Source organism: Rhinatrema bivittatum, chromosome 12, assembly GCF_901001135.1.
Source record: "Rhinatrema bivittatum chromosome 12, aRhiBiv1.1, whole genome shotgun sequence".
Classification (NCBI taxonomy): Eukaryota; Metazoa; Chordata; class Amphibia; order Gymnophiona; family Rhinatrematidae; genus Rhinatrema; species Rhinatrema bivittatum.
Window position 1 is genome coordinate 40,019,813 of NC_042626.1, and position 19,707 is coordinate 40,039,519.

Here is a 19,707-nt window from a genome sequence, read left to right on the forward strand (position 1 = left end):
ACTGCACACAGTACTCAAGGTGCAGTTGAACCTTAGAGCAACAGAGAGGCATTATGATAGTCTGTTTTTTTCTCAATTCCTTTCCTAATAATTCCTAGCATTGTATTTGCTTTCTAAGACGCCACTGTGCACTGGGCAGAGGATTTCAACATATTATCCACAATGACGCTTAGATCTTTTTCCTGGGTTGTGACTGCCAATGTGGAACCTTGCGTTGTGTAATTATAATTCGGGTTCTTCTTCCCTATGTGCATCACTTTGAACTAGCCCATATTAAATGCCATCTGCCATTTGGAAGCCAAATCTCCCAGTGTTTCAAGGTCCTCTTTCAATTTCTCACAGTTCTTTTGTGTTTTGACAACTTTGAAAAATTTTGAATCATCAGCAAATCTGACCATCTCACTCATTATTCCCATCTCTGGGTCATTTACAAATATGTTAAACAGCAGCGGTCTCAGCTCAGATCCCTGGGGCTCGTCACTTTTTTCCAATGAGATAATTGAACATTTAGCCCTACTCTTTCTTTTCTATCTTTTAACCTGTTCTCAATCCACAATAGAACATTTCTTCCTATCCCACAACTTTTTAATTTCAAGAATCTCCATGAAGTACTTTGTCAAATGGTTTCTGAAAGTACAGACACTCTATATCAACTCACTCACATTTATCCACATGGTTATTCACACCTTCAAAAAATTAGCAGATTAGTGAGGCAAGACTTCCATTGGCTAAACCAATGTTGGGCTTGTCCCATTAAGCTATGACTATCTATATGTTCAGCAATTTTGTTCTTTATAATTTATTTATTTATGTAATCATTTATAATCTACCAATCCACAAATCTTGGCCTTGTACAAAATACACATAGGGGTAGATTTTAAAAGAAGCGCGATCAGCCTACTTTTGCTTGCGCATCAGACTCAAGCAAAAGTACGCTGGATTTTAGTAGATACGCGCGGAGCCGCGCGTATCCACTAAAATCCTGGATCGGCGCGCGCAAGGCTATCGATTTTGTATAGCCTGCGCGCGCCGAGCCGCGCTGCCTCCCCCCGTTCCCTCCAAGGCCGCTCCGAAATCGGAGCGGCCTCGGAGGGAACTTTCCTTTGCCCTCCCCTCACCTTACCCTCCCTTCCCCTACCTAACCCACCCGCCCGGCCCTGTCTAAACCCCCCCCTTACCTTTGTCGGGGGATTTACGCCTCCCGGAGGGAGGCGTAAATCCCCGCGCGCCAGCGGGCCTCCTGCGCGCCGGGCCGCGACCTGGGGGCGGGTACGGAGGGCGCGGCCACGCCCCCGGGCCGTAGCCACGCCCCCGTACCCGCCCCCAAAACGCTGCCGACACGCCCCCGAAACGCCGCGACGACCGAACCCGCCCCCGACACGCCCCCCTCCGAGAACCCCGGGACTTACGCGAGTCCCGGGGCTCTGCGCGCGCTGGGAGGCCTATGTAAAATAGGCTTCCCGGCGCGCAGGGCCCTGCTCGCGTAAATCCGCCCGGTTTTGGGCGGATTTACGCGAGCAGGGCTCTGAAAATCCGCCCCATACAGTAAAGCCATTCATTTACACAGTATAATAGTTGTATTCATTTTACCCCTCCCCCCCCCCCCCCGCGAGCACAAGTCGCGGGCCGCATGCAGATGCGCGAGCGGATGTTAAAATCCACCACGCATCTATCTATTGTAATAGATTGTGTTATAGCTGTTGTTTCTCAAATTGTAATATGTTGTTTGACCTGTAAACCGGAGTGAAGGCATTTAGCTAAACTTCGGTATATAAAAACTTTTAAATAAATAAACGGAAGATTTTTTTTTTTTTTGTTTCTAGCACTGTCAATAAATCTGACACCTTTCACATACATTAAAGAATTTTTAAATTGTGCTCTTTCAAAATAGTGGATTAAGCCAAAGTTCATGTGTGAAATGCTAAACTGAAATATTGATGATGTATTTAAAATTAGTTGGTTTAAAGTTATACATGATGGAAGAATTATATTTTGATTATTTATATTAACATTTTTAAATGTGGTCTGACCTTTGGAATGTATTATGTGCATTTGAAATGTGAATGGAAAATAAAATTAAACAAATTATGCAACAGGATGACTAAATTAATTGAGTATAATAAAGTAGCATGTACTGGATTTAGGTATTGGCTTGTATTCAGGTTTTTATTCAATTCTGGAACACATCCAGTATCTAAATCTCAGCCTGAAGAGAAGACAGACTGTGTACAAATCAGAGAGAGAGAGAGAGTTCAAAATTTCAGTTGAAAATCAAAGTTTGGCTTGTTCTGGGAGCCCACAATCTGATCGATATGTGATTCACAACTGCTGGCAGGTTTGTTTTCATAATAAAAGTCACAGGTGTTATTGAAAATACTATAGAGTTTCAGAGGGGAAGTTGTGTTAGTCTATAGCACCAAAAACATGACACGTAGGCTAATACCATCTCATAAACTAATAGATTTATTGATGCATACATTTTTGTGGGCAAGAATCCACTTTGTCACATGCATGTCAAAATGGATTCTTATTCTCAAAAGCTTATACCTCAGTAAACTTATTGGTCTATAAGGTGCCATGAGCCTCTGTGTCATTTTTCCTGTAAGATTTAGCTTTTGATTCTCTCCTGCATACCATTGTGTTATAATCAATTTTAATTTTCTAAATTTGTTTGATTTTATGGATTATGGTTACATTTACTAGAGCTTGGACCTCTGGCATCTCATATGCGTTGGTTTATCTGGCTTATGGCTGCTGGAGTAACAGTCTATGTAGTTCTTTACCATGAAAAGTAAGAAATTAAGTGGCTTCTTTTTAACTGAAAGCAAACTTTACTGAGATACTTGTCCAATAATCATGAAAAGCAATTTCTAAACAAGAGTAAAATTAGATAGTTATGCTTGTGACCCATTTGATGCATTGCCATAGAATTTTTATAATGCTGTACTTGAGCATAGTCTAGATGACAGTGGATTATTTTTTTCACTCATGATTTAAAAGATTTTTGAGGTTAGAGGCTAATTTTTTAAATTAAAAGTTGCATATTTCATCATAAGGTATACATTCCTTACCTGTAGTTTATGAAGTAAGGAACTTGGATTCTAACGGGTAAATTTTAAAAGAAGCACACACGCGACCATGTGCATGCAGTTCCCGTCACGCGCACATGGATGCGCCAATTTTATAACATGCGCGCGCCAATGTACTCATGTTATAAAATCTGATACCCGCATGAACCTGCGCGTCCGATTTTATATCTGCGCACATGTGCACGCAAGTGGTGTGTAAGGGGGGAGATTTTCTGAAAAAGCGCGCACAATGCATTCGGGACATCCCCAGTTCCCTAACCCCCTACCTAACCTTCCTCCCTTTTCCCCTTTCCTCCCGACCCCTAAACCCTACCTATCTAGTCTCATTTTTTTTGTTCAAAGAGCAGGTAAGTTCCATGTGCCAGCCGGCTGGCGGTGCGCGTTTCCCCGGAATGGAGCCTAATGGCTGCAGTCCCAGCCAGTCCCTGTCCTGCCCTGCTCCTGCCCAGACCCCGCCCCCGGCACACCCCTTTGACGGATCCTAGCACTGACGTGTGTACCGGTAGATACGCGCATGGCCGGGCCGTTTTTAAAATGTGCTCGGCACATGCTCGGCCCAGCCACGCGCGTATCTCCTAATGTTTGCATGCCCTGAGCTTTAAAAATCTACCTTTATGTTAACTATGAAACCCATGTGTGCAATAGTGGCAAAAACAGCCTTTTATAAGTTGAAACTGTTGCGGCCTTTAAAAGTTTCTGAAAGTCTTGCAATTAGTACACATGCCACAGCAAGGTTAGTGAATGACTGTGGGTGAGGAGAGCCATCACACCTATTTTGCAAGACCCTTCATTGGCTCCCAGTAAAATAAATATAGGTTGCAGTCTAAACTGCTGGCTCTGGTATACAAACTACTGTTTTCAGAGAATAAGTGCTCAACTGCCAATAGGCTTCGTGGTATGAATCTCAGCATGCTGAGATCCAGAGGGCATAATTGCTGTCAATTGCATCAACCTGTAATTATTGTCTTCAGTTAATAAGAAACATTTTTCTCATGTGCAGTACCAACATTGTGGAATGTTCTCTCAGAAAATCTCAGAATTGAAAATGATATAAAGGTATTTAAGAAGGGGGTCAAAATGGTGTTCTATCAAGAAGCTTTTATCTAAAAATGTTTCATGTTGTGAATATATGTTTGTTACTTTGTTTGAAATTTGTACTGTAAGTATGCTATGTTTTCCCTCTATTTCTTGACCTCCCCACCACCCGAGTGTGCAATACTTGATTTGAACCATTAGGCAGGAAGTCTCTTTTATTTCGCAATACCTGCACCTCAGGTGAATGAGGGTTTTAAAAGCCTTTATGTAGAGTACCAAGGTTAGAGCGTGAAGCTCTGTGACCACATACTTTTTATTTTTCGGCATGTGGCAGAGGTCATGCACTAATGGACTGTTAACTGATGTGAGTGTTCCTGAATTGATGGACAATATACTTGAGTTTTTGGTATTTTTTCTTATGTGGTATATTTATAATTTTTTCTTTATTTTTTTACATGTTCATATTGAATTGTGATTCATATCTTTTGGGGCGGTGGAGGGGGGGGAGTGTTATGATTAGCCTGTTAAGCTTTTATTATTATTTATTCTAGAGGGATAGGCTGTGGTGCTACAGTTTGCCTACTTAATGGTGTGGGAGTTGCATTTAGTGGGGGGGAGAGGGGGTTCATTGGGTTGGGAGGGAAGTGGGTGGGAGCACTACGGATAGGGGATTGGGTCAGCAGCACTAATGATTTTGATGGAGTTAACTACATATTTGAGGTGATCAGTTTTGTTTTGGGATTATGTAGGGGATTTGATATTGTGATGAAGTGCAGGCTGTTTTGAGGCAGGAAAACCTGGGCCCGGATCACTACTGGGAGATCCCAGAGCAAAGTTAAACAGCAAAAAATGACTGGGAGCCGAGGAAAGACTACAACTCCCAGATCCTTAGTGGCACAGCTGAGCCAATGGGAAAGGGAGGATGCTGATTATGCAGCTGAGCAGAGCACCAGTGGCTCACACACACCTGAACCAATGATTATAGAGCAGGAAGGCGTGCCAGAATGGTTTGACTGGCCAGAAAAGCTGAGCTCCTCGGAGGAGGAGTAAGATATGGAGACAGATGTCCCGGCAGAGGAAGCCGCTGACTCCAGCATGGAAACAGAGTGAGTGGTACTGCCAAATGGGATTCTGTATGTTTGAACTCTGTTTTAGGTTTGTGTGTTTTGTTGTTAAAGGAATGGGAAGACCGTGACCTGCTGCACAACAGAGGGGAGTTGGGGCATGTTGTGCAACTCCCAAGCAGGGCGGTTTTGGGCTGGCTGAGAAGCCAAGTGAGTTTTTTTTCCCTGCGAAAAGGAAGTTTTGTGTTCTGAGTCCCACAGGGGTGTTTCATATTGGGAACTGCTGGAAAAAAGACTGTTTCACATAAACTGTATTTTGTGCTGTTTTGGGAGTGTGGCTGAACTTGCTATAGGAATATTGCAAGTGTGTGTGTGTGTGTGTGCAAGCCCTGCTAGAGCCTCGGAGGCCCAGGTCGAGGCCTAGGGATTTAAACAGTTTTGGAGTGTTGCAGAGCAGACCCGAGGCCAGGAGAAGAGGTAACAGGGGTTGAGAGGAGTGCTGGACCCACACGTGAGTGGTGCCTGTCCTTCACAATATATAATGGTTATATTTGATAAGATGGGGGGAGGGGTCATTTCTGCTCTTGGAATGTTAAAGGGCTGAATTATCCGATTTAAAGGATGACTGTAGTTCATAGATTGCACCAACTGGGTATTGTTTATCTACAAGAGACGTATTGGCCGGATATTACTAGCCATTATCATCTCAAGGTAGAGGGGATTGTGGAATGTTTCACATCTATTTTTAAAAGGAGAAAGATGAGGTGAGTTGCAATTATGATGGGGAAAACTGTCAGTCTTCATTATGACAAAATTATACAAGACCCTGAGGGTCTATTCAAAAGAGGGCGGTGAGATGGCACCCTGCTCACTATGCTAAATGTTTATGACCTAATGACTGGTCTAAATTATTCGGTCGAAATATTTTTGAATTAGTATGTACTGAAGATAAAGAGATTCTATTGGTTTGGGAGAACTTTAATATTATTTTAGATCCTATTTTGGATAAAGAAGGGACATTTAATTTCAGAAGTGATGGGAAAGGGATATGTAAGTTCTTGAATAACAATATGAGAAATGTGCTGGTGGATGCCTGGAGAATATTTCATCCTGGTAAAAAAAGACTGCCTTTTTTTCTGCCCTGCACCGCTCATATACTAGAATAGACAAGTGGTAGCTGGGAATGGATGATATGTGGTGCATTCACCATTGTGAGATTGAAGTCAGAACAATTTCAGATCATACCCCTATTCTTATATTGACTTAATTTGGGCACTGCCCTCTTGTGGTTGTAGCAGGGTTTGGAAGCTGAATGAGTCTCTTCTACTTGTTACTGATACTTGTCAGGTAATTATGAATATCTGGTAAGAGTTTCTGCGGTTTAACAATTTGCCTGGGATGGTTAGAAAAATGTTGTGGGAAGCTGAAAAAGTTACTATGCAAGGGTGCATTATCTCAATAACAGCACTTAAGAAGAGGGAGAGAGAGAGAGACCAAACTTAATGATATACTAAAGAACGTGAAGAAGAAGGAGGAAGATCACAAATGGACAAGTGGGGACATGGTCTTAGGGAATTGTATGAGATGGGTTCTCAACCCAGCCCTCAGGACACACCTAGCCAGTCAGGTTTTCAAGTTATCCACATTGAATATGCATGAGATTGATTTGCATTCACTGCCTCCATTATATGCAAATTGACCTCATGCATATTCATTGTGGATATCCTGAAAACCTGTCTGAGGTATATCCTGAGGACTGGGGTTGGGAGCCCTTGCCTTAGTGAATGAGAAACTGGGTTATCTGATTGGAAGCAACTATTTTAAAATAGTAATAAGTCAGGGCTAGCCATAGCATGACGTACAGAATGGGATGTAACAGAGGCAGTAAAGAAACTGAAGGGGGGGAATGCCTGTGCTAAGAAGGTCTTGGTATTGAATATTACAAGAAACTTGCTGAGATACTAGCTCCTGTTTTATTTCATCTGTACAGAAGTGTGCTAGTGGATGGCTTATTCCCCGATATGGAAACATCAGGATGGGAAACAGAGAAAGAAATATGCGGTCCTATCTCATTACTAAATACTGATATGAAGATCTTTGCTAAAAGGTATATTTTAAAGGAGTTGCATAGGTAAAACTGAGCACATGTGCACACAAATAGCACATATCCCCCGCACACGTGCTACTTTATAAATCTCAGACACATACACACAAGTAATGGCGGGCAAATAAATTTACTTATATAAAAAGGAGTGGGCCTAGGGGAAGGGCTCACCTTTATACATATAAGGTGCTATTTTAAAAACTTGTGAACATGATGCACATACAGCTGTTACCTGTGCATATTTACACCTGCTAATTATCTGAGGTAGGTCAGAATAGACTTCTTTACAGGAAAACACTGACTGTGGCAAGGGGGGGGGTCTGGGTAAACGCTGGGCAGGGGTACATGCGGCTGGGTCTTCAAAAAGGAGCAGGCCGGGGCAGGGGCTGGGTGGGGCAGGGCGAGGGGCTGGCTGGGACAGCAGCAATAGGCACTGACCCGGTGAAGCGCGTGCCGGCAGCTGGCCAGTGCGCGGAAGTTACTCTTGCTTGGAGGAGCGGGTAAGTTAGACGAAAAAAAAAAAAAGGTATGTTAGGGATAGGTTTAGGGGGAGGGGAAAAGGGAGGAAGGATAGGTAGGGGGAAAGGGAACTGGGCAAAGGACCGATCGTGTCGCCACTCATGGTTTAAAAAAATCCCACCCCAGCATGCGCAGATAAAAATCAGGCATGCATCTGCATGCAGGTATCGTATTGTTTAACATGCTTGTGGCGATGCAAGCATGTTATAAAATCAGCGCATCCATGTGCACGTGCCGGGAACCGTATGCGTAGGCTGACAGCTTAGAAGTAGGAAGAGGCCCAAGATGCTGCAAGGCCACGATCCTCCAATTCTTTAGGAGCATGGAGAGTGAGCGAGGAGATCATGGCAGCACTGAGAGGCGCAGAAAGGAAATAGTGCACCAGACCATTTGCACCAAATGAGGCTTCCCTTAGGAGGAAAGGGGACAGTGAAAGAAGTGAGGGGATAGCAGGGGTTGGGAATGAAGGAGGTGAGTGAGGGGATTTGGAGGGAGGGTGTGAAAGAGTGAAGGGATTGTGAGGTGGTGGAAGCAAAGGAGGTGAGTGGGGGAAGGTCAGAGTGAAGGAGGTGAGGGGATTGTGGGGAGGTGGGAGTGAAGGAGGTGAGTGAGAGGATTGTTGGAGGGAGTTAATGGGGATGAGGGTGAGGTGGGGCAGAGAGAGAGCAAGTTTGGGTAGAGAAGTGACTGAGGGGATAAGCGAGGGTGGGGGACAGGGAGATAAGAGAGGTAGGAGAGAAAGAGGTGGGGTGCAGGAGTGGGAGAGGCTGGTGGCTGGAAGAAAGAAGAGGGCTGAGAAGAGAGGCTTCATTTTTTTTGAGGGGCAGGCCTCTTCTCTCTCTCTGCTGCTTCAAGCCCTCACCTCTCCATTCACCAGCATTCCATCTCCCTCTACTTCTCCCTTCAGCCTCTCCCCTTAGCCCCTGTTTCTCTCCACTCTTGCTTTCTTTCACCTGACCCCTTACCCCTCCTCTTTCTTTGGCCTCCCTTCTATACCTCTTCCTCCTGCTCTCCCTTCTGCCCCCCTTTTTCTTCTTTCTCCTGCTCCCACTGCCTGCTTCTGGTCTTTCTTCTTCCTCCTGCCACCACCTCTATTCCCTAACCATACTCATACCCCTACCCCCACAAGAGAAAAAAACAGTTCTGTAAACCCAAAATAATACCATGTTGTGTTTGGGTCAAAGTGCCTTAATTATTTATGAGAGGAGACCTCTCTTCTGGCCTCTAGCCCTCTCCTCTTTCTCTCCTGCCTCCTTTCAGTCCCCTCTTCTTTCTCCTCAGCATCCCACCTATATTCCTATCCCACCTCTCTCTCTATCCCCACTCCTCACCCTCCCCATCTCCACTCCCTTTTGCTCTCACCCCTTACCATCCCCCTTTGCCCTGCTCCTTACCCCCCTTCTTCCTGCTCCCACCCCTACCCCATCTCCCACAAGAAAACTAACAAAGACTCAGTTGCTCCAACATAAAATACCATATTATATGGGCACCACTGAGACTTTGTCATTTTTATTATGGGGGGTGTTATGTAACATAACAGCCTTCACTCCCCACAGGAACAATGACTAGGCCTGGCTTAGTCTAGGAGAAAATGCATGTCTGTTCTAGGGCTCCAGTGTTGTATTTTATGCAGAATCTAGCTTCTTGAGGTTAACCATTCTAGTTTTTGTCTGCATATTTCTGTTTTTGTGATTATTTTCTATTTGTTGAGGCTCATTTGCATGTGTGACTTAAGGTGAGATATTCTGCTAGCTTGTAGTTCTGTGTAGGGATCTGTAGCAGTCTTGTTCATTGTGTTTTCCCAACAGGAGGTGTATTGGTGTTTTAGGGCCTGATGTAATGTTTGCAGTGTTTCCTAATCATAGGAAGAGTTGTTGCTTTTGGAGTCTTGTGAGTTAGAACTGCTGTAGGTATTACAAGTTTACTACATATGTTTTTTTTCTCAGGATTTTGGTATTTCACAATGTGCCTGGTAGTGGAGGAAATTTGAATTTCTTGTACTTAGATGACACAATTTTTTTGTATGGCTATGTGTAGGGGAAAATATCCTGCTCTTCCCCCATTGTTAGAAGATTGTGTTTTGGGGGGTGGGAGGAGGGGGGGGGTCTGTGATCACAAAGTATCTCTTACAGATTTGGAGGTACAGGATTTATATTGACAAGAATGATTCTCTCTTAACAACATAAGGCAAAGTATGTGGAGAATGATCTCAGCCTCTGAAATGTACCTCTATAGTGTTTTTGGAAATGGTTTTTTGTTTTGTTTTTTTTAAATCAGGTGCATGGTGACCAAACAAATAGGACTGTTTCTCTATCTTTAGGCAAAATGTTCTTGTTTGCATCTCTTAGTATTTGATGATTTTCTCTCTCTCCATACACAGTACAGAATAGTCACTTAATACTGACATTTCTATTAGTAATGCTGTTTGTCATTTTTTTCCTTTTATCACTATATCGGTTTTCCAGCACAAATCAATTAATTGGTCTGGAAATGAATAATTATACTCTGATTTATGCAAAGAATATATACAAAACAAAAAAGGAGAGGGAAAAATGAATCTCCCAATCTGTTATTTATTCAAAACAGAAACTTTAAATGAGCAGGGCGGTATCATAATTAGAAGTGCCTCCATTTTAATCCATTGTCTGTCGCCCGCAATGGGCACCAGGCAGTATCAGCCTTAGTGGCGTTGTGTCCATCAGACTGCTTTGACCTCTGTGCCTCACCTTTCTTCCTTCTCTCTCCTCAAGCCTTGGGAAGATGGCTCCTGTGGCGTCTTCATGCCGCTCTCTCTGGCGTCTCCAGAACGGCGACGGTGTTCGCCAAATATTTTCCTGAGGGCCTCCTAGGGTGCGCGTGCGCACGTCACCCATGTCTTTAACCATGTTATGGCGGGAACCTCGGGGGCGTCCTTTCCGAGTGATGTCATCACATCCTGGTATTTAGCCTGCCCTTCATTTGCTAACAATCTGAGTTAGCAAAGATTGGATTGGATTGGAAAGCCTCCGGTCTAAGCTGCTCTGCCGCTTCCTAGCTGCCTCAGGAAGCTTTCTCTCTGCCCTTCGGGGTAATTCATCGCTAACCTGGGTACCCGCTCCTTGGGGGTCCTTATGCTCTCTTTCAGGTACCTATCTGGGATATCAGGTACTCGCTCCTCAAGGTCCTGCTCTCCCTACTCTGGTGCCTACTACTGAACTACTTCTGCCTGCCAAGATCTTCATCAATACAGCTATCTATTTCAGTGGGTACTAACTCTGTCAGTCTGTTTCAGCTTCAGCGCTTGGAGTCTTCATCCAGGACCCTCCTCTGCTACCCGGCGTTGCCTATCATCTACTCTAGTATGGGACTGGTCTCCTCTGCTGAGGACCCCTGGACTACTTCTACTGGGTTACCTCATTGCTGTCCGCTCCCCGGACAGTACCATCAAGCTGTATAATAAATATAAATTCTCTGTGCCTGCATGTATAGTCTAGCCTAGTACTGCGGTTCCTCATGGGGCTCCTCCCTGTGGGAGTGGCCATCACCGCAGTACCCAAGAATCCACTCCAATACCTCAAACCATAACAAGCGGCACTGTGAATTGTAATCATCTACTGTCACACTCATAAAGTATTTTATTTGTACCTTTACCTTTAGAAAAAACATTTTTGTTTTTATCATTATAAAGACTAATACTTTATTCTATAAACTACTCATTATCCACACTAAAAAATACTTAGCTCATGTAATCGGGTGTTCAATAATTTTGCTGTTCAAAATGTTCCCAACACGGACCATGTTTCGGCCATCCGGCCTTCATGAGGGGATACATTTTTTTATTAAACATCACCAAAACTTCTTCACAGAACCACATCCTTCTTTAAGATATATGGTGCTCACAAATCACTTTCACAAATGGCGCCAAATGGTGATTTGTGAGCACCACATATCTTAAAGAAGGATGTGGTTATGTGAAGAAGTTTTGGCGTTTTGGTGATGTTTGATAAAAATATTTATCCCATCATGAAGGCCAGATGGCCGAAACATGGTCCATATTGGGAACATTTTGAACAGCAAAATTATTGAATGCCAGATTACATGAGCTAAGTACTTTTTAGTGTGGATAATGAGTAGTTTATAGAATAAAATATTAGTCTTTTTATAATGATAAAAGTAAAACTTTTTTCTAAAGGTAAAAATAAAATATTACTTTGAGTGCGATGGTATATGATTACAATTCATAGTGCTGCTAAGGCTGATACTGCCTGGGGCCCATTGTGGGCAAGAGACAGTGGATTAGAACGGAGGTACTTCTAGTTATGATACCGTCCCTGCTCATTTGAAGTTTCTTTTTAGAATAAATAACTGGGAGATTAATTTTTCCCTCTCCTTTTTTGTTTTGTTTTGCAAAGATTTGGAGAGGAGTTGGCTTCTGTGGTTGTAAATTATAAATAAGAATATATATAAGACAGAATGACATTAACTATAAATGTAAAATAAAAAAATTGGCAGTGGGAATATGGGTGGAGCTTGGAGTAGAGTTTGGGGCAGAACTGGGTGGAGTTTGGTTGTCCCTCTTTCCCCCCCCCCCCCTCTCTAACCAAAAAGGCATTCCACTGTCCCTGTTGTGATAGTTCTCATTTAGCCTGTGTGACTCTTTTTCCCACATCTGATCTTTCCTGTGTGAGCTCACTTTCCAGGAATGGAGGGCCATACAGGAGATGTTAGACCTTCATGATCTGATGGACAAAAGTCCACATCCTTAGTAGGAAATTAAGCTCCCTTACTAGTGCTCCGTTGGTACATGCACTGTTAGCACTTTATACTTTATATGATTGATTCACAATATCTATTTATTTAAGTCATACTTTTCATATTATATTATTTACCGATTACTTGCAGACTATTTACGCTACCAAAGTTCCTTGTAAAATGTGAACACGAATAATGTTATAATAATATTATATGTTTGTTAAACTATTGTTACTTTCACTGTTCCTTGTAATAATGTTCAATAGTTGATTGTTATTGTTCTATGTTCTATGTAAAAAACCCCAGTCTAATCTACCAGACCAGGGCAACCTTTTCGTTACTTGTAAACCGGACTGATTTGTATTGCATACAGGAATTCCGGTATATAAAAATTAAAAATAAATAAATACCTACTTAAAAAGGTGTAAATTACATGTGTATTTGCATGCGTAAAGGGGTGGGATATTAAGTAAATATTACACGTAAATAATAGAAAATACACACTTGTTGTTTCCAGCATAAATATGTGTACCTTATGCATGTATATTCTATTGAAACCTGTGAGATACCTGTATCATGGGATAACAGCTGGATTTATTTGCTGAGACATTTCAACCTGGTCTACTGTTCCTCCCTAGAATTTGCAATGTAGGAAAAACCTTGACTGGTCCTGCCTGTCCCTGACACCATGGAGCCTGCTGCTATTCCACCTATACAAAGTTTATATTGGATATTAGGAAATCATGTCATCAATGTTGGGACCAGCTTTTTCTGTACAAGGAGTAGATATACAGAATTATGCTACACCCCCCCCCCCCCGCCCTTTGACTTTCAATGGCTATTTCAACAGAGCACTTTCTCCTTTGGCAGCACAGGTACAGCTGTCCCTCTGGTGATGGCAATTTCAGCAAGGTACCCTCTATCTCTCCTCTCCTATCCAGCATCCTCCTCTTTCTCTTCTCCCAGCCTTTGCCCAGCAAACTTTCTCTTCCAATCCACTCTTTCGTTTGCATCCCCCATTCACACTGTACCCTGCATCTCCTCTTCCTTTCTTCCCACGCCTTCTCCTACATCCCACTCTTTGTCTCTCCCACACCACTCCATACCCTGCATTGTCCCTCTTTTTCTCCCGTCCACTTGCTAGTTCCCCTCTTTCTCTCGACCACTACTTGTCCAGCATTCTACTTTCTCTCCTCCAGTAGCATCCCTTATATTTCCTAGCCATCCCTTGCATGGAAGCTTCCTCTCTCTCTTCTTTACTCCCTGCCCAGCATCCCTTCTTTCCCAACACTTACTCAGCAACAGAAGCCCCTCTCTTCAACCTTGTGCCCAGTAAAAGGAGTCTCTTGCCTGTCAGTCTCAAACCCAGAAGCAACTCCCTTCTCCCCTACAACCTCCTGACTAGCAGCTACAGCCTCCTATCATCTAGTCCTTTGCCCAGCAGAAGCAACACCCCCTCCTCCACCCTCTGTCCACCAACAGCATTCCCCCCCAACCTTCTGCCTAGCAACAGTCCTTTGACTCACCCTTGACCCCCCCTTCCCAGTGGCAGATGCCCATTTCCCCCTTTCTTTCTCTCTCCTCTATCCTTTGCTCCTTAGGCTGTAATGCTAAAGATCTTTCCATAGTGACAGCAGCAACAGACATGTAAACTTAAAATCAGTACAGATCCTGTGAGTCATCATGTCCCAACAGGCCCTGAGAATTAAGGCTGGTAGGCTTTCAATCTCTTTAGTAAAGAAAAAATATCAATTCTTTTTAATGACATCTGAAGCCTATAAGACATAGGGGTAACTTAGCTGACCTTTCAGTAGCAGCCTGCTTCTGATGAATGCACCTCTAATCAGAACATCTCTTCTCTGTTGTATGGTGTACCAATTCAGAAAGAACCATCTCATGTGTGCTTCTTATCTCTTAATATTCTGATTATTGTTAAGGGGATACATAATTGTTACTTCATACACTAAGGGGTCAATTTTAAAACATACGTGTGCATCCATGTCGGCGCACTTCCCAGTGTATGCACATGGACACGCCAATTTTATAACATGTATGCGTGGATTATTTCTTTTATAAACATATTTACATTAGATCACCACTAGTCTGGGGGCAGTGATGCCATGCCTTCTCCTTCTTCCTGCCTATGTGGCCTGGAACAGGAAGCGGTGGGTCCACATGGATGGGAAGAAGAGACCATGTAGTCATGGCCAGAAGCAGAGGAAAGAACCATGCGTCCCCATCACAGGAAGAGGCAGCATTGTCCTGGGCCCATGTGGTATTCAACCAATGGAGGAAGAGCAGCAACAGCATGCCCCTCCAGACACAGGTGCAGAAACAGAGCAGCATCAGCCCCAGCGGCCTCAAGAAACATGAGTCCTATCTGCCACAGGGGCTGAAGGAGGAGGCTGCTGCTGCACTTGTGCGTCTGATAGGAGGGGGGAGCAAGTGAGTGAGAGAGTGTCTCTGCTTGTGTGTGTAAGAGTATGTCTGTATCTCTGTATGTATTAAAGCATATCTGTGTGTGTGTTTTTTAGAGAGCATGTCTATGTGTCTGTAAGAGCATGTTTGTGTCTGTATATGTGACAGCATGTCTATATCTGTGTGTGTCTGTCTGTGTATATGCATGAAAGCATGTCTGTGAGAGCATGCCTGTGTGTGTGTGTGTGTGTATGAGAGAATGAGAACATGTTCTGTATGTGTATATATGAGAGAGAGGAGAGAGAATGAGAGTAACAAGCTCTCTCCTCTCCCCTGCTAATCCATGACAATCTTGGGGCATCTGAAAATCAAAAGATCCCAGATAAGGGACAGCAGGGGATTTTTTTATCCTTTTAAAATTGTAAGAATTGGGTGGTGTTAGTGTCTACTGTTTTGAAATATTTGATAGGTCTTATATGTTTTATATTATTGGATGTTATTCTATTTGTCAGCTATTTTGAAATATTCTTTGTATTTGTATGGTTTTACTTCTATTGATATTTCCTGATTTTATTCTTTGATATTTTGAGGAATTATAATGTCTGTTTTTCCATCATTGCACTGCATACATAGACTGGCTTGTTTAGTTTTTGTCTGCACATTTATATTACATTAAAGTTACTTTATTCTGCATTTGGTGAGGATCTGTCTGTATTTTGCATGTGTGACAGAGTTGACATTCTGCTAATGTGTAAGGACTGTTTAGAGATCTATAGCAGCTTAACTTTTTCTGTTTTCCTAATAGGTGTATTGGCGTTTTAGGGGCTGGTGTAATAATTGCAGTGTTGCCTTTTCATAAGTAGAATCATTAATGTTTGCATGCTGGCAGTTATTGCAGTTTTGGTATGGGAGATACACTATATTGAAATTGTAATTCAGTTTACTCATGACTTTCTGAGGGCCAGGCCCATACCCAATACACATTACAATAGACCTAATACCAATTCCAAAGGTCTTTATTATTTTAGTACTCTTTTGCAGGGTTTTACAGCACTACAAGTAAATTTAATTTTAATTTAAAATCTTTTCTATACCGTCAAGATATATACCATCACAACGGTTTACAATAAGGCACATAAATTAATGTTGCTAAATGTATTAAATTATAACTACATAGGTGCCATCAAGTTACGGTAACATAGTTGTATGATCAATGTTGTTTGGTGGGCGTGATAAATCATGTCCATTTCTATCTGTATCAATTTTAAGTACCAAAATATATATGGGCAGATCTTAAAACATACGCGCGGGTGTAGATTTGTTCGCGCAACCCGGCGCGAACAAATCTACACTCTTTTATAGCATGCGTGCGCTGCTGCACGCATGTTATAAAATCTGGGGTCGGCGAGTGCAAAGGGGTGCACACATGTGCACCTTGCGCGCGCCAAGCCCGAGGGGAGCCCCGATGGCTTTCCCCATTCCCTTCAAGGCCGTTCCGAAATCGGAGCGGCCTTGAAGGGAACTTTTTTTCCCTCCCCCCCCCCCCCCCTACCTTTGTCAAAAATTACGCCTGGCCGAGATAGGCGTAACTTGTGCGCGCCTGGCCCGGGGCTGCTTCGGAGGCCTCGGCCACGCCCCCTGGAACACTCCCGGGCTGGCACCGCGCTGCCCCCGACATGCCCCCCCAAGCAAAGCCCCGGAACTTACGTGCGTCCTGGGGTTTTGCGCGCACTGGAGGCCTATGTAACATAGGCGTGCCGGTGTGCAGGGCTTTTAAAATTTACCCCATAGTATACATGTAAGTGATATTTTTACCTCAGACTACACTTTTTTTGTTCATGTAAAATCTATTATAAATGTATAATTTTTTATTGTGTGTGGGGAGGGTGTGACGGGGTGGGGGTGGGGATGGGGCCAGGCTGTAAGTTTCGCCTAGGGTACCTAATACCCTTGCACCAGCCCTGCATTTTCCAACCAGACCAGTTGGGGCAGGAGTAACTTGTTTAGCCATGTAATAGGTTTGAAAATTACTCTCATAGGATACTGATGAAAATTAAAGAAGAACCAACTAATTGTCCTTATGGCAGATAAGACCTGTAAGAACCATCAAATGGGCCCAAGTCAACTCTTGTTGCAATTTCCACCAAAACATAACAGAATTATCAAAGATGAATATCAAATTTCACTTACGATAGGAAAAATAGGCCCTAATTGTTCTGACCTCCAAAACTATGAGCATGAAGTACCGGTATTTTAAAATTTGGATTACATACAATATATGGATATATTTTTTACTTTTAGCATTTTGTCTGAAACCTCGGAGCAAGGTTGGAAAGAAAGAGAGAAGCAGAGTGTTCCCAGCTGGCATGTAGGGACAGGACTTAGTGCTCTAGGGTTGCACACACCTCGCCATGTCAGCAATGTCAGACTTCACCTGTCGAATCCCAATGCCAGCAGCTCTTTACTGATTTTTTTTTTTTGTATGTTTCTTTCTCTTCCTGTTCATGTAGAGGTGTCATGTTTTCCAAAACAAAATTATGCATCTTTTAATTTTTTTAATTCTAAAATCATGATGTCATCTTGCTGCTTGCAACACTTTTTCTTATTTATTTACTTACAACAGGTGAGCAATGGAAAATTGGAAAGGATTAGAGAAGTTATGTAATGTTGGGGACCAGTGGACAGGTCAGGTGATTTGATTAAAAGAATTACTGCTGGACAATTAATGTGGATTCCGTCACAACTCGTTCTTGATAACTGTGGACCATGTACTCAGTGCTTTGAGTTTCGAGAGATCTGCTGCACTTCCCTCTCCAGGGGTAGCCTTAAGGCTATTGTGTGTACAAGAAGTTTGTCACCGGAAGCAATAATGTTTAGCTAGACTGAAGAAAAGTCCTCCTCCTGTTGCTGAGATTCCAGCAGTCACCCCAGAGAAAGGGGGTAGATAAGCAATGTAACTAGCTAACAGTACAAAGAGGAACAGCAGCAGTACCTGATTTCCCCCCCCCCCCCCCCAAAAAAAAATATATATATATTGGTATCCTAGAAAGTGTTTATCTGCCATTGAAATGGCTTATTAGCAGCAGATTGTAATCATCTACTAGTCTTTTTTTTATTCAAAATGATGGCAGATTTTAGTCTTTTATATTGTTGAGATTTTTAGGGGGGGATCAGGTACTGCTGCTGTTCCTCTTTGTACTGATAGCTAGTTACATTGCTTATCTTCCCCTTTCTATTAGCTGACTGCTGGAATACATACAAAATAGTGTAATATGGTATGCTCAATGTGCTATTTTGCATGTGACCACTCAGATCTAAAAGTTAACACTTACCTAGCACCAGATATTAACTTTTACATTTCAAGGCTTGTGGGAAAGTCATGCACTCACCCAATGCTGCTTTGCTGCCAGTCTCTTTCCCTGCGGTGGGACACTGCTGATCACTCACTGCATGGCAGGACACCACCATCATCATTCATCTTCACAGCTCCTTTAGGCATGTGCACACTAGATGGTGCCGCACTTAAAGTGCCCATAGTGAGAACATACCAGCGGTGCCTCCCGATGATGACCAGGATCCAGCCCTAGGTAAGCCTTCTCAGGACTCCTTCATACACCTCAGCAATGGGTCAATTACATCTTGCATGTAGTGTGTTGCTTCTTAACCTGTGCTTGCCTTGTCTCTCTTGCTCAGCTTGCCTTGTCTCTCCATCCTGGCATGCCTTGTCTCTCTGGCCTGGCCTGCCAAGTCTATCCAGCCCTTGCCTCCTTCCTTCCCTTCTGTGTCATCCTTCTCCTTGTCTCTTTTGCCTGCTCTCGGGCTGACTTCTGGATCTGAACTTAGCCTGGATCGTGACCATTCTTGTCTGCAGCCCATCTCTGACTCTCACCTGGATATCAACCATTCTTGCCTGCCACCCTGCCACTGACCCTCCTAGTTTGCCTATTTCTGACCTAGGCTGATACTGGACCTATGCTCTCACCTCGTCCTTGGAGACTCTTGCCTAAGACCTACTGGCCCCTGGAACCCAAGGGGCTGTTATAGGTGAAGCTCCTGATCTGTCGCTTCCCACCCTAACTCTGGCAGTTCTCAGTAACCCTGTAGGTTGAGCCAATCTTACAACAGCACAAGAGTCAATGAATCTTACAGATTGCTGAGGTCATGCACTCCATGGTCTTGTCCTTGCTTCAGGCAATACCAAGCCTGGCTCAGCGGGTCTAAGAGAGGCAAGGGGTATTTAACCAGGTCACTGCAGTCCTAGAGAAACTTCACCTTCCTGGAGCTCCATCCCCTCCAGACCAGTGCCTTGACTCCAAGGACCTTCTCGGTATATGGGGGATCCTAAGGAAAGCTGCATATCCCTTAATTTATGCTCCATATGCTTCGAGCAGCAGTCCAATCTCTTCTCTACGGACCAATCCAAAGTGACCTACATTCTTTCCTTGCTCAGTGGTGTGGCTTTAGCCTGGGCCTCTCTGCTGTGGGAATGTGAGTATCCTCTGCTCTAGAGTCTTCCTGACTTCCTCCGGCAGTTCCGGTTAGTTTTCGAGGAAACCGGTCAGAAGTCCTCCCTAGGCTGTCCTGCTTTGGATCTGCCAGGGTGCCTAAACTCTGGGAGATTACACCATCAAATTCTGTACTCTAGCTTCTGAGTTGAATTGGGGAGAAGACAGTCTTACAGCCATCTTTTGGCAGGGAATTTTGGGCAAAATTAAAGATGAATTGGTGGGCCGAGACATCCCAACAT

The 19,707-nt window shown here is 43.5% G+C and overlaps 1 long non-coding RNA gene across 1 annotated transcript in view; it reads left to right on the top strand.

The window, feature by feature from the left end:
* The first annotated feature begins 5,052 nt into the window (after nucleotides 1-5,052).
* Nucleotides 5,053-19,707, top strand: part of LOC115074306 — a 175,093-nt gene continuing 160,438 nt past the window's right edge. Inside the window, exon 1 of the long non-coding RNA XR_003852216.1 lies at nucleotides 5,053-5,230. This is a non-coding gene — a long non-coding RNA (uncharacterized LOC115074306). The remainder of the gene's footprint in view (nucleotides 5,231-19,707) is intronic.